We start from the raw sequence: 16,189 nt of genomic DNA on the forward strand, positions 1-16,189 counted from the left end.
ATTCATGAACCACAAATTCAAGATACACATGCACTGTTTAAGCATACATTCAGAGAACAAAATTATTGCCACCACATCAAAATAATTAAACTGTTATAAAATTCAAAATTCATGCACTTCTTTTTCTTTTTCAATTAAGCACATTTTTATTCAAGAAAGGTGATGGATTCATAGGACATTCATAACTTTAAGGCATAGACACTAAGACACTAATGATCACAAGACACAAACATGGATAAACATAAGCATAAAATTCGAAAAACAGAAGAATAAATAACAAGGAAATCAAGGAACGGGTCCACCTTAGTGATGGCGGCTCTTCCTTGCTCTTGAAGATCCTATGGAGTGCTTGAGCTCCTCAATGTCTCTTCCTTGTCTTTGTTGCTCCTCCCTCATGATTCTTTGATCTTCTCTAATCTCATGAAGGATGATGGAGTGTTCTTGATGCTCCACCCTTAGTTGTCCCATGTTGGAACTTAACTCTCCTAGGGAGGTGTTTAGTTGCTCCCAATAGTTTTGTGGAGGAAAATTCATCCCTTGAGAGGAATCTATCCATCTCCCATGACTCGGAGGTGGAAGCCTTTGCCTTCCCTTTTCTCTTTCTAGAGGTTTCTCCGGCCTTGGATGCCATAATGGTTATGGAAAAACGAAAAAGCAACGCTTTTACCACACCAAACTTAAAATGTTTGCTCGTCCTCGAGCAAAAGAAGAAAGAAGAGAGTAGAAGAAGAAGAAAGGAGGAAGAGGGAGATGGTGGTGTGTTCGGCCAAAGAGGGGGAGAAGAGGTGTTTAGGTTGTGTGAAAATGAAGGGTTGAAGAAGGGTATATATAGGAGAGAGGGGGTAAAGGGTTCGGCCATGATGGGTGGGTTTGGGAGGGAAAGTGATTTGAATTTGAAGGGTGAGGTTGGTGGGGGTTTATGAAGGATGGATGTGAGTGGTGAAGAGAAAGATGGGATTTGATAGGTGAGGGGTTTTTGGGGAAGAGGTGTTGAGGTGATTGGTGAATGGGGGAAGAAGAGAGAGAGTGATGGTAGGGTCCTGTGGGGTCCACAGATCCTGTAGTGTCAAGGAAAAGGCATCCCTGCACCAAATGGCATCAAAATTCACGTTTTGAGCCATTTCTGGCGTTAAACGCCGGGCTGGTGCCCATTCCTGGCGTTTAACGCCAGGTTCTTGCCCTTTACTGGCGTTTAACGCCAGTCTGGTGCCCCTTTCTGGCGTTAAACGCCCAGATGGGTGCCAGACTGGGCGTTAAACGCCCAACTGCTAGGCTGACTGGCGTTTAAACGCCAGCAGCATCTTCCTCCAGGGTGTGCTATTTTTCTTTCCGTCTTTCACTCTGTTTTTGCTTTTTTCATTGTTTTTGTGACTTCTTATGATCATCAACCTACAAAAAAAAGATAAAATAACAAAAGAAAATAATTAATTATAAAACATTGGGTTGCCTCCCAACAAGCGCTTCTTTATTGTCATTAGCTTGACAGAGGACTCTCATGGAGCCTCAGAAATGCTCAGAACCGTGTTGGAACCTCCCAACACCCAATTTAGAGTAAAGAATGTGGGGGTTCAACACCAAACTTAGAGTTTGGTTGTGGCCTCCCAACACCAAACTTAGAGTTTGATTGTGGGGGCTCTGTTTGGCTCTGTTTTGAGAGAAGCCCTTCATGCTTCCTCTCCATGATGACAGAGGTATATCCTTGGGCCTTAAACACCAAGGATTCTTCATTCACTTGAATGATCAACTCTCCTCTATCAACATCAATCACAGCCTTTGCTGTGGCCAGGAAGGGTCTGCCAAGGATGATGGATTCATCCATGCACTTCCCAGTCTCTAGGACTATGAAATCAGTAGGGATGTAATGGTCTTCAACTTTAACAAGAACATCCTCTACAAGTCCATAGGCTTGTTTTCTTGAGTTGTCTGCCATCTCTAGTGAGATTTTTGCAGCTTGCACCTCTAAAATTCCTAACTTCTCCATTACAGAGAAGGGCATGAGGTTTACACTTGACCCTAAGTCACACAAGGCCTTTTTGAAGGTCATGGTGCCTATGGTACAAGGTATAGAAAACTTCCCAGGATCTTGCCTCTTTTGAGGTGGTTTCTGCCTAGACAAGTCATTCAGTTCTTTGGTGAGCAAAGGGGATTCATCCTCCCAAGTCTCATTTCCGAATAACTTGTCATTTAGCTTCATGATTGCTCCAAGGTATTTAGCAACTTGCTCTTCAGTGACATACTCATCCTCTTCAGAGGAAGAATACTCATCAGAGCTCATGAATGGCAGGAGTAAGTCCAATGGAATCTCTATGGTCTCAGTTTGAGCCTCAGATTCCCAAGGTTCCTCATTGGGGAACTCATTGGAGGTCAGTGGACGTTCAGTGAGGTCTTCCTCAGTGGCGTTCACTGCCTCTTCTTCCTCCCAGAATTCGGCCATGTTAATGGCTTTGCACTCTCCTTTTGGATTTTCTTCTATATTGCTTGGAAGAGTACTTGGAGGGAGTTCAGTAATTTTCTTGCTCAGCTGACCCACTTGTCCTTCCAGATTTCTGATGGAGGACCTAGTTTCAGTCATGAAACTTTGAGTGGTTTTGATCAGATCAGAGACCATAGTTGCTAAGTCAGAGGTATTCTGCTTAGAACTCTCTGTCTGTTGCTGAGAAGACGATGGAAAAGGCTTGCTATTGCTAAACCTGTTCCTTCCACCATTATTATTGTTGAAACCTTGTTGAGGTCTCTGTTGATCCTTCCATGAAGGATTTGGATGATTCTTCCATGAAGGATTGTAGGTGTTTCCATAGGGTTCTCCCATGTAATTCACCTCTTCTATTGAAGGGTTCTCAGGATCATAAGCTTCTTCCTCAGATGAAGCTTCCTTAGTACTGCTTGGTGCATTTTGCATCCCAGACAGACTTTGAGAAATCATATTGACCTGTTGAGTCAATATTTTGTTCTGAGCCAATATGGCATTCAGAGTATCAATCTCAAGAACTCCTTTCTTCTGACTAGTCCCATTGTTCACAGGATTCCTTTCAGAAGTGTACATGAATTGGTTATTTGCAACCATTTCAATCAGTTCTTGAGCTTCAGTAGGCGTCTTCTTCAGATGAAGAGATCCTCCAGAAGAGCTATCCAAAGACATCTTGGACAGTTCAGAGAGACCATCATAGAAAATACCTATGATGCTCCATTCAGAAAGCATATCAGTGGGACACTTTCTGATCAATTGTTTGTATCTTTCCCAAGCTTCATAGAGGGATTCTCCTTCCTTCTGTCTGAAGGTTTGGACTTCCACTCTAAGCTTACTCAATTTTTGAGGTGGAAAGAACTTTGCCAAGAAGGCATTGACTAGCTTTTCCCAAGAGTCCAGGCTTTCTTTAGGTTGAGAATCCAACCATGTTCTAGCTCTGTCTCTTACAGCAAAAGGGAATAGCATCAGTCTGTAGACCTCAGGGTCAACCCCATTAGTCTTGACTGTGTCACAGATTTGCAAGAACTCAGCTAAAAACTGATGAGGATCTTCCATTGGAAGTCCATGGAACTTGCAATTCTGTTGCATTAGAGAAACTAATTGAGGCTTAAGCTCAAAGTTGTTTGCTCCAATGGCAGGGATAGAGATGCTTCTCCCATAGAAGTCGGGAGTAGGTGCAGTAAAGTCACCCAGCACCTTCCTTGCATTGTTGGTATTGTTGTTGTTTTCGGCTGCCATGTGTTCTTCTTCCTTGAAGAATTCGGTCAGGTGCTCTAAAGAGAGTTGTGCTTTGGCTTCTCTTAGCTTTCTCTTCAAGGTCCTTTCAGGTTCAGGATCAGCCTCAACAAGAATGCCTTTGTCCTTGCTCCTGCTCATAAGATAGAAAGGAGAACAAGAAAATGTGGAATCCTCTATGTCACAGTATAGAGATTCCTTTAGGTGTCAGAGGAAAAGAAGAGTAGAAGACAGAAGTGGAAAATTCGAACTTAACAAAGAAGATAGAGTTCGAATTTTGCCTTAAGGGATAGTGTTAGTCCATAAATTGAAGGATGTGAGAAGGAGGGAAGTGATTTTCGAAAATTAAGTGGGAAATTTGAAAACATTTTTGAAAAACATCACTTAATTTTCGAAAATGAAAATGGAAAAGAAATCAAGTGATTTTTGAAAAAGATTTTGAAATTAGAAATCAGAAACATTTGATTGAAAACTATTTTGAAAAAGATGTGGTTAAGAAGATATGATTGGTTTTAAAAAGATGTGATTGAGAAGATATGATTTGAAAACAATTTGAAAAGATATGATTTTAAAAATTAATGACTTGCCTAACAAGAAAAGATATGAATCAAACATAAAACCTTCCTCAACAGAAAAGGCAAAAAAAATGTTCAATCAAATCATTAATTGTTAATAAGTATTTTTGAAAAAGGAAAGGAGTTAATTTTGAAAAAGATTTGATTGAAAATTGATTTGAAAAAGATTTGATTTTGAAAAGATTTTGAAAACTTAGAAAAAATTTGATTTGAAAACAAAATCTTCCTCCCCTAGCCATCCTGGCGTTAAACGCCCAGAATGGTATCCATTCTGGCGTTTAACGCCCAAAATGCTACCCTTTTGGGCGTTAAACGCCCAACCAGGTACCCTGGCTGGCGTTTAAACGCCAGTCTGTCCTTCTTCACTGGGCGTTTTGAACGCCCAGCTTTTTCTGTGCAATTCCTCTGCTGTATGTTCTGAATCTTCAATTCTCTGTATTATTGACTTGAAAAGACACAAATTAAAAATATTTTTGGATTTTTAATAATAAGGACAAACCAAAATGCAACAAGAATCAAATGACAATGCATGCAAGACACCAAACTTAGCAGTTTGTATACTACTGACACTAACAAAACGAAAATGCATATGAGACACACAAAACACTCAAGTCAATAGAATTCAAAGATCAGAACAAGGAAATCATCAAGAACAACTTGAAGATCAATGAGGACACATGCATGAATGCAATAAGAACAGAAACATGCAATTGACACTAAACTTAAGATGAGACTCTAGACTCAAAAAAAGAAATATTTTTGGATTTTATGATTTTATAATTTTTTTTTGGATTTTTCGAAAATTATGTAGAAAAAGAAAATAAAGGTATCAAAATTCTTAATGAGAATTCCAGGAATCATGCAATGTTAGTCTAAAGCTTTAGTCTAAAGAAATTAGACATGGCCGGCCAAGCTTCAGCAGGACATTGCATTCAAGAGCTAAATTGATGAAGATCAATCAGCTTTGGTGATGATAAGAACATCACCTTGAAACACTAGAATTCATTCTTAAGAGCTCTGAAAAAAAATACCTAATCTAAGCAACAAGATGAACCGTCAGTTGTCCAGCCTAAACAATCCCGGGCAATAACACCAAAAACTTGATGTTGTTGCCGGATCTTGGCACTGATGTTACCAAAAGCTTGCTCAAAACTTGAACAATCCCCGGCAACGGCGCCAAAAACTTGGTGCGCGAAATTGTGAACTATACTTTTTCACAACTCTCATAATCCCCGGTAATGGCTCCAAGAACTTGGTGGCTCAATACCATGGCATTACACAACTTCGCACAACTAACCAGCAAGTGCACTGGGTCGTCCAAGTAATAAACCTTACGCGAGTAAGGGTCGATCCCACGGAGATTGTTAGTATTGAAGCAAGCTATGGTCATCTTGTAAATCTTAGTCAGGCAAACTCAAATGTATATGGTGATGAACGAAAATAACATAAAAGATAAAGATAGTGATACTTATGTAATTCATTGGTAGGAACTTCAGATAAGCGTATGAAGATGCCTTCCCTTCCGTCTCTCTGCTTTCCTACAGTCTTCATCCAATTCTTCTTACTCCTTTCCATGGCAAGCTCGTGTAGGGTCTCACTGTTGTCAGCAGCTACCTCCCATCCTCGCAGTGAAAGCTAATGCACACACTCTGTCACAGTGCTGCCAATCACCGGTGTGGTTGAGAATGATGATGATTGTCACGGATCATCACATTCATCCGGGTTAAGAACAAGTATTATCTTAGAATGGAAGCAAGCATGATTGAATGAGAAACAGTAGTAATTGCATTAATCCATCAAGACACAGCAGAGCTCCTCACCCCCAACCATGGGGTTTAGAGACTCATGCTGTGGAAAAACGTGTACAATGTCATAAGGTTGTCAAAAAGTTGCATAAGGTCTAGGCATGGCCGAATGGCCAGCCTCCCAATGATCTAAGATCTAAAGTGATCAAAAGATATAAAGATCCAAAGACTCTAATACAATAGTCAAAGGTCCTACTTATAGAAAACTAGTAACCTAAGGTGTACAGAAATGAGTAAATGACATAAAAATCCACTTCCGGGCCCACTTGGTGTGTGCTTGGGCTGAGCAATGAAGCAAATTTCGTGCAGAGACTCCTCTTGGAGTTAAACGCCAGCTTTAGTGCCAGTTTGGGCGTTTAACTCCCATTTGGGTGCCAGTTCCAGCGTTTAACGCTGGGATTTCCTGAGGTGACTTTGAACGCCGGTTTGGGCCATCAAATCTTGGGCAAAGTATGGACTATCATATATTGCTGGAAAGCCCAGTATGTCTACTTTCCAAAGCCGTTGAAAGCGCGCCAATTGGGCTTCTGTAGCTCCAGAAAATCCACTTCGAGTGCAGGGAGGTCAGAATCCAACAGCATCTGCAGTCCTTTTTGGTCTCAGAATCAGATTTTTGCTCAGGTCCCTCAATTTCAGCCAGAAAATACCTGAAATCACAGAAAAACACACAAACTCATAGTAAAGTCCAGAAAAGTGAATTTTAACTAAAAACTAATAAAAATATACCAAAAACTAACTATATCATATCAAAAACATACTAAAAACAATGCCAAAAAGTATACAAATTATCCGCTCATCACCGCCCAGATCCATCGCAAGTTTTGACGACCTAGCCAAGAAATTCCTCGCCAGATTCTCCATCCAGATGGATAAAACCAAGAACGCGCCAAGCTTGTTAGGGATCAAGCAATGAGATCGGGAAAGTCTTCGTAACTACATGAAAAGATTCAACAAAGCATGTCTGGACATACAAAGTCTGCCAACTGAAGCAGCCATTATGGGTCTCATCAATGGCTTACGAGAGGGACCTTTTAGTCATTCCATATCAAAGAAACATCCCACATCTCTGAACGAAGTAAAAGAACGAGCAGAGAAGTACATCAACATGGAAGAAAACTCTCGACTAGGAGAGACCTCTAAATCCGGATCCTTTTACTCCTCCCCGGATAAGGATAAAGAGTCCAAGAAAAAAGAAGAACAACATGGAGAGAAGATTAAGAAATACCATAATTAAACCCCTCTCTGGGTGTCTCTCGTGGAAGTCTACCGAGAAGTATGCCACACTGAAAAGATCCTACCACCACGTCCACCTAAAAGCAAAAAGGGAGGAGGAAATCGGACGAAATAATGTGAATACCATTGAATCTATGGACATCCCACCAACGAGTGCTTCGACTTGAAGAATATCATAGAAAAATTGGTAAGAGAAGGAAGACTAGATCGGTACTTAGCCAGCAAGACAGATGAGTCCAGAAAGAGAAGAAGAGACGAAGAGGTGGATGAACAGAACAACCACCTCGTACCCAGGAGAGACATGTTCACATGATACATGGAGGATTTGCTGGAGGGGGAATCTCCAAATCATCTCGTAAAAGACACTTTAAAGAGGTATATCACGTTGAAGGAGGAGAAGGAGCATCCGACCTCCCTACTATTACTTTCACTAAAGAGGACGCAGCTGGCGTCATCTCGGGACACGATGATCCCATGGTCATCACTATCATATTGGCCAATGCAAACCTCCACCGTACGCTGGTGGACCAAAGAGGTTCGGCTGACATCTTGTTTAGAACCGTATTCGACAAACTCGGCTTTGAAGAAAAATAGCTCAGAGCATATCCGAACAGCCTATTCGGATTAGGAGACACTCTAATCCAACCACTTGGACACATCTCGCTACACACAACCTTTGGAAAGGGAGACTGGTCAAGAACACTCAACATAGATTATATTGTGGTCCACGTGAGCTCAGCCTACAATGCCTTATTAGGTCGGACAACGCTAAATCAGTTCGGGGTAGTAGTATCGACTCCACATCTATGCATGAAGTTCCCAACTATAGAAGGGATCGCTATGATAAAAGAAGACCAGAAAATAGCACGCCGCTGTTACAATGAAAGTCTGAACCTTAGAGGCAAAGGAGAAGAAATCCACACCATCGAACTCGGGAGAATTCGAGGTCAGGAAGAACTCCGTCCACAACCTGAAGGCGAGATAGAAAAAGTTCAGATCGGAGATGTCCCAGATAAAATGACCAATATCGGTGCAATCCTAAAGGGAGAAGTAAAAAAGTCCCTCATATATTTCTTAAAAGATAATGATGACCTCTTCGCATGGAAGGCTGCAGACATGCCGGGCATAGACCCCAAGCTAATGTGCCACAAGATGGCAGTATATCTAGGATATCGTCCAGTACAGTAGAGGCATAGAAAGCTCGAACCAGAAAGATCCCAAGCTGTGGAAGAACAGGTACAAGCTCTACTAGAGGCAGGGTTCATTAGATAAGTCAAGTACCCACTATGGCTAGCCAATGTCGTCTTGGTGAAAAAGTCAAGTGGGAAATGACGGATGTGCACTTATTACACCGACCTCAACAAGGCTTGCCCAAAAGATCCTTATCCACTCCCAAGCATCAACACTCTAGTGGACGCCTCCTCCGGATACAAGTACCTCTAATTTATGGATGCTTATTCAGGATATAATCAAATCCTGATGTACCCACCTGATGAAGAAAAAACGTCATTTTTAACACCCAAAGCAAACTACTGCTATGTCGTCATGCCATTCAGACTCAAAAACGCAGGAGCCACCTACCAAAGGTTAATGAACAAAGTCTTCGCAGATCACACTGGAAAACTAATGGAGGTATACATAGACGATATGTTAGTAAAAACACAAAGCAAGGAATCATTACTGTCCGACCTCGCCCAAGTGTTCAATACCATAAGAAAGCATGGCATGCGACTTAACCCTGTAAAATACACCTTCGCAGTAGAAGCTAGCAAATTCTTGGAATTCATGCTCACACAAAGAGGAATCGAAGCAAACCTAGACAAGTGTCAGGCCATACTCGACATGAAAAGCCCGACCTATGTCAAAGAAGTGTAACAACTCAATGGGTGACTGGCAGCCTTGTCCAGATTTCTAGCCGAATCAGCCATAAGATATTTCCCATTCTACGCTACGCTAAGGAAGGGAAAGAAGTTCGAATGGATATCATAGTGCGAGCTAGCTTTCCAGGATTTCAAAAGATTCCTAGGACAACCACCCATTCTTACCCGACCTCGGGAAGGAGATGCACTCATATTATACCTAGTAGTAGGAAGTCGGGCAGTAGCTTCGGCACTAGTCAGAGAGGACGAAAGTGGACAGCAACCTATATATTTCATCAGCAAAGTGCTACAAGGGTCCAAACTGGACTATCAAAAGATAGTGAAGTTCACCTACGCTCTCATATTAACCTCTCGACGACTTTGTTCATACTTCCAGACTCACACCATCAAGGTTCGGACCAACCAGCCCATAAAAGGCATTCTGCAGAAAATAGATTTAGCGGGGAGAATCCTACAGGGGGCAGTCGAGTTGTCCGAATTCGACCTCGAATATGAAGCTTGGATAGTGATTAAATCACAGTATCTGGCCGACTTCATTGCAGAGTACACTGACACCCCGAAAATCCCTGCAAAGTGCAATTTTTACGTGGACGGCTCTTCAAATAAAACCAGGAGCATAGCAGGCATGATAATAGAAAGTAATCAAGGAACCCAAATCGAACTCTCACTAAAGTTTGAGTTCCCTGCTTCCAATAACCAGGCTGAGTTTGAGGCGCTATTGGCTGGTTTGAAGTTGGCTAAAGAAGTCGGAGCCCAAAAACTTGTCATCTTTAGCGACTCACAGGTTGTCACCTTGCAAATAGCAGAGACCTACCAAGCCAAAGATCCTGCTATGAAAAAGTACGTATACAAAACCAGGGAACAACTCGGGCAATTCTAGGAATATGAGATCCAACATATACCCCGGGAACAGAATCCTCGAGCTGACGCACTCTCAAAATTAGCCAGCACCTAACCAGGGGTTAATAATAGGAGCCTCATCCAGGAAGTACTGCATAACCCATCAATCTTAGAAGAAGAAAAAATCTTAGCCATATCAGGCCAAGATCAAGGATAGATGACTCCCAGAATCAACTACCTCAAATCGGAGATACTCCCTACAAATAAGAAGGAGGCAAAGAGGCTAAAGTGGGAGGCACAGTATTACACCATCATAAATGAAATTCTATACAAGAGAGGAATTTTGATACCTCTACTAAAATGTGTACCGACCTCTAACACAAAAGAGGTCTTGGAAGAGATACACAGTGGCACATGTGTGAACCATCTTGGAGCACGAGCCCTTGCCAAAAAAGTTCTCCGAGCCGGATTCTTTTGACCGACTTTGCAAAAAGAAGCCACCGAGTATGTTAAGACGTGTCCACCATGTCAGAAACATGCCAACTTCCATGTCGCCCCACCAGAGGAACTCATCAGCGTGACATCACCTTGGCCATTTGCAAAGTGCGCACTCGACCTTCTCGAGCCCTTCCCCCCAAGGGTTAGGATAGGTTAACTTCCTCATTGTAGGGTAGATTATTTCACAAAATGGATAGAGGCAGAGCCCCTAGCCAATGCCACTGCCCAAAGAAGTCAGAAATTTCTATATAGGAACAATATCATGAGGTTTAGGGTTCCTTACTCCATCACCACAGACAATGGCACCCAATTCATAGATGCAGGCTTTAGAAAGCTGGTAGTCGACCTAAAGATAATGCACCAATTCACATCCGTAGAACACCCACAGGCTAATGGACAAGCAGAAGCTGCCAATAAAGTCATACTAGGTTAAAACGGAGGCTACAGAACACAAAGGGAGCTTAGGCCGAAGAGCTCCCACAGGTCCTATGGGCATATCGGATAACTCCACACTCCACCATAAAGGAATCACCCTTCTGATTGGCTTATGGAATGGAGGCAATGATACCGGTAGAAGTAGAAGAAGGGTCTCCCAGAACGATCCTCTACAGTGAAGAAGCTAACTCCCAACATCAAAGGAAAGAGCTCGATCTACTATAAGAAGTCTAAGAAAGAGCTCGGATCAGAGAAGAAGCACTAAAATGCCGTATGGCCTTAAGATACTATCGAAAGGTAGTGCAGCAAAGCCTCGCCAACAATGACCTCATCCTAATCCGAAATGATATCAGGAACAAGTTGACCTGGAGAGGGAAAGCTAGCAGCCAACTGGATGAGACCCTACCGAGTCACAAAGATAATGGGAAAAGGCTACTACAAAGTGTCTGAACTCGAGGGCCGAGAGCTACTGAGATCATGGCACGCCTGAAACCTAAACAGGTAATATAGTTAAAAGGTAATAAAAGATCTTAGGACAAAGGTGTACTCTTTTTCCCTAAAAAAGGTATTTTAATGAGGGACCAAGCCAGGATCTACAAAATTACCCAACTTAAGAAGGTTAAACACCCACATGTATATATTTGTCTATTTTCTACTTTGAATAAAGTTTTTTCAGATTTTCTACAAAATTCACTTTATCAAGACGCATTAATCAAGATCACTGCCCGACGCGGTCGACAAAGAAGGAAAACCGACTTCATCAAAGATCGACCGAACGAGGATCAAACTTTACAAAATCAGCAAGATGAAAAGTGATAAAAACAGAAAAATGCAAGAAGTTATAAAAAGTGATCCATGAATAGAGGCCTGACGAGGTCTAAAACAAAAATGGATTGCTAGAAATAACTTGGAATGGACCAATGCAAAAGAAGTCGGACCAGATTAAAGCGACGAAAAGTTATAAAAAGTAATCCTTAAAAAGAGGCCTGGCAGGCCCTAAAAAGCGGATTACTAGAAATAACTTCCAAGGGGACCGACATGAAGAAGTCAGACCAAAGCTACAAAGAGTTATAAAAGTAATCCATAAAAAGAGACCGAACAAGGTCCAAAAAATTGATTACTAGAAAAAACTTCGAAGGGACCGACACGAAAAAGTCAGTCCAAACCGATCAAAGCGACAAAAAGTTATAAAAAGTAATCCATAAAAAGAGATCGGACGTCCAACAAATGGATTACTAGAAATAACTTAGAAGGGACCGACATGAAGAAGTTGGCCCAAGCCAAAACAAAGCTATAGAATTATAAAAATAAACTCGCAAAGACATCGATCGACAGAAGGTATGCGCCATAAGAGACCCCAAATCGAACCCAGAAAGCTGTGACCTCAAATTTACAAATATAAAAGTACAAAGGCAACTGGAAGAGGTCAGAAGATAAGATTCCAACACCTCGAAGATTCCTAGAAAACGCTAAAACGATCAACCGACAAGCATACCCCAAAGAAACAAGGTGGTTATAATAAACAGACTCAAGAGGTTGCTTGAAGCCGACCTCAAGAGCAAGAGAAACTATTTTTGTTTTTCAAAATAAGGTTGCTAAAAAAGCAACTAAAGTATTCAAAGTCAAGATCACAACTTACAAAATAAAGAGTTCAAAAGCCCACAAAACCGGGCTATACACAAATACATCAGAAAAATTATAAAGGATCCAAAGACTTCCCAGTAGTAGCATCTCGGGGAGAAGGAGGGCGAGTCTGAAGGGGTACTACATCTACCATCCCATCATCTTGGTTCAAATTCTCATAAGCAGCATTCACACTGCCTACAAGATGACCCTAGAGCTCGGCATAGTCAGCTCGTACAGACTCCAAACTCTCCTTAAGATCCACCATCTCCCCATAAGTTGTGACACAGTTGTATCCTCAACTAATTTCAAAGAAGCCGCCAGGGCAGTAGCCTGAGTCTTCTCACCCTCCAACTCTTTTTCCAATTTAGCCACTTTCACCTTGAGCTCCTCCTCTAAACCCTTGATCCGGTCAAACTCCGATTTGGCCTCCTCCATAAAAGCCTTTGTTGCATGAATGGGAAGATCCTGAGCAGTCTGGTATAGAGCCGCCCCCATACGTGCCATCTTAATGCTACTCCGGGTAATGAAGTCTAAGTGACGAAGAAGGGAAACATCGTCAGTAGGAATGACACCATAGGGAGCAATTTGTTGATCAACAAACCCGACAGCATCAAAGTCGGAGGCATCCAGATTGAAGGGCTCAACAGCCCTCTGTCTTTTTGGAGGAGGAACGACAGTAGGAGAAGAGGTGGGAGCAAAAGCATGGGAAGGATCAATCACACGAACCCGAGGGGTAGGAATCATGCTCCTCGGTCCCGGAGAGCTCAATACCAGCTGTTTTGACAAAATATGAGAGGATCCCTCCCCAGCCGCCTTGGCCGAGATATTCTGGGCAGCTGTAGCCTTTCTTGCCTTTTTAAAGGCTTTCATGGAATCATTGATCTTAGCCATCTCTGAAAAAACAAAATCAACCAAAAAAGCAAGTTACAAACTGGAAAGAAATGAAGCAAAGTGAAATAGAGCAAAAACAAGTCGGTCAACACCCAACTAAGTTCAGACAAGGGAGGGGTCCCCCAAAAATTTTTTGGTATCGAGATGGGGAGGTTCCCACCAAATATCTTCCAAAATACTCACAAAAGCCTGCTCAACCTCGTCAAGCATCTCCCACAAGTATCGAGACACCACAACATCCTTTTGCCAACACAAGGGGAAGGCAGGAAAACAATTCCTTTCATTAGAGTCAGGCGCTACCAATTCATAGTTCTTTTCCTGATCTCTATTACTACAGATTCAGTAACATTTTCTAAGCTCTGCGTAGAACTTGGAATTAACTACAGAAACGCACATCAGGACAAGGAAGTCTAGCCAGTCGGACATACCCTTAGGGACCTTGGAAGATGTCTCGACAATATTTTTGCGAGAAGACAAGGTCAACTAGTCCTACAGCAAGAAAAAGAAAATGGATTACCAACCAAAAACAACTCAGACAAAATAAAAAAATTGGTTCGGATAAAACATGACTCAAGCATACAAACAGTGAAAGGAAAATCCCAAGACACACACCAAGGTCCAGGGGCATCCTTTGGAGGTAGTAACAGAGTAAGGGCTCAGAAAAAAAAATCTACAAGGCTATATCCCAACAAATCTCTCAGCAAAGAAAACAACCCTCTTCCAATAAAAGCTCAGAGATGAAACTCCAAAAGTCATCAGAAAATCGTTATCAGCAAAGAAAACTATCGACATCAAAGCAAAAACAAAAAAGAAACCAGCAAAGCCACAATCTTCTTTAGAATTAAGCAGTTCAGGAGATTCAGTTACGACATGCAGATTCAAAATCAGAAAAGGCATGCAAAAACCATAAAAATGACGAACGCAAAAAGGATCATTCAAAATTAAAGAGACTCCCAAAGCACACAGTGACGACCAAACAGGGTAAGACGAAAAGGTCCAAACTTTCCAACGTAAACTCAAGCAAAACCAAAACTTTACCAAGAATAGAATAATGCAAGCATAAGGAAAGAATGACGAAAGAAGTAAAGAAACAGAAAGAAGAACCAACCTGAAAGAAGAGGAAGTGCCAAAAAAGTTGAAGGCGAAGAGACGAAATCCAGAATCGCCTTTCAAGAAAAGGAAACACCAACAACCACTGAAGGCGTCACAAAGAGAAGCACAAAAAATGCAAGTCTCAGGCAAGTCAAAGCAAAACAAAAGAATAGAGAGAAAAGGGGAAGTTACAGCAAAACAAAGAGAAAGTAATTAATAAATGAAAGCGGGAGGCGAAAGAAATGAAGCATTAAGATGTTAATAGGGCATTAAAAATCCTCGCACGTTCCCAAGGCAAGGAACATCTATTTCAAAATTAAAAGAAACAAACAAAACGCTCCATATTCAAGGGGAAACTCTACGAAGAAGAAAAGCGACAATGCTCGAGCTCGGCTTTACCAAAGAAGGATTGAAGTCCTAAAGCTAAAGGACTCGACCTCAAAAAGGAAGACCGTACTTGAGCAGGGGCACTATTCATACCCTGGGTCGAGATGTCCGACCCGGGAAGATCAACGACAAGCTAACCGACCTCTTCAGGTACAGACTACCCGACCTCGTATCCTAGAGCTCGGCCAAATCACCAGGAGAGCCCAGAAAAAGGCCCAAACAGAGGAACATGACCCAAATCCAAAGGCAGCCCAAGCCTATAGAGATAATGGTGGTTCCCCTGAACATGACACTTTGGTATTTGCTTGGTGCTTCCGCTTTGTGGTTGATTCTTCGCTGCTCCTTTTCAAAGCTTTTCTTCTTCCAGGTTGGTTTTCGCTTTCTCTTCACTATTTATTTCTACTGCTTCGTTTTTGTTTTTTTATGACACTCTTGATTTTGTATGTTGGAAAGCTTGAACCTTTTTCTTGTTTTTGTGCTTGGTTTATTGCTGTGATGCCTGTTTCCTGGACTTCTTTCATCCTTATGTATGCTTTGGGTGATTTTCCTGGTTTTGGCTTCTTTTTAGGGCTTCGTGTGTTTGTCGTTGATTTCCGTACTGCTGTTTTGAAAAAGGTTGCTCCTTTGATAACTTTGTTTGCTTCATCGATGATTTTGTTTTTGTTGATGACTTTTCTTTGACTTTCGCCTTTTTCTCCTCGAAATGTTGTATGCCTGGGAGAGAATTTTGTTTTTGTATCATTTTTCTGAAACCTTACTCTGTCATTGCCTCCAAAGGATGCCCCTGGACCTCGTTGTGCGTCTTGGGGTTTTCCTTTTACTGTTTGTGTGCTTGAGGTCGCGTAGTCCGAGTTGCTTTGATATTGCCCGAATTTGTTTTTGGGTTAGTAACCCGTTTCCTTTTGTTTGTAGGATTAGTTGGCCATGTCATCTCGTAAAAATATTGTCAAGGCATCCTCTAAGGTTCCTGAGTGGATGTCTGACTGGTTGGACTCCCTTGTGTTGACATGTGTATCACTAGCTAACGCGGAGTTCTGTGCGGAGCTTAGAAAACACCATCGGATATGTAGTAGTGAGAATCAAGAATGCAATTATGAGCTGGTGGCACCCGATTCTGATGACAAGGTCTACTTTCCTATTCCGACCCAGGGGGAGCGTCCTTTCTTTTATGCATACGATTTCTTCTTTAGCCAGATGGATATTACCCTTCCTTTTACTTCCTTT

General features: G+C 41.9%; 1 non-coding gene across 1 annotated transcript; it reads left to right on the plus strand.

Annotated features, from left to right (window-relative positions):
* Positions 1–3,193: 3,193 nt before the first annotated feature.
* On the plus strand, positions 3,194–3,301 carry LOC112793480 (small nucleolar RNA R71). The gene has a single exon (XR_003198168.1). It is a non-coding gene; the product is annotated as a small nucleolar RNA R71 (small nucleolar RNA).
* Positions 3,302–16,189: the final 12,888 nt, after the last annotated feature.

This window comes from Arachis hypogaea, chromosome 3, assembly GCF_003086295.3.
Source record: "Arachis hypogaea cultivar Tifrunner chromosome 3, arahy.Tifrunner.gnm2.J5K5, whole genome shotgun sequence".
Classification (NCBI taxonomy): Eukaryota; Viridiplantae; Streptophyta; class Magnoliopsida; order Fabales; family Fabaceae; genus Arachis; species Arachis hypogaea.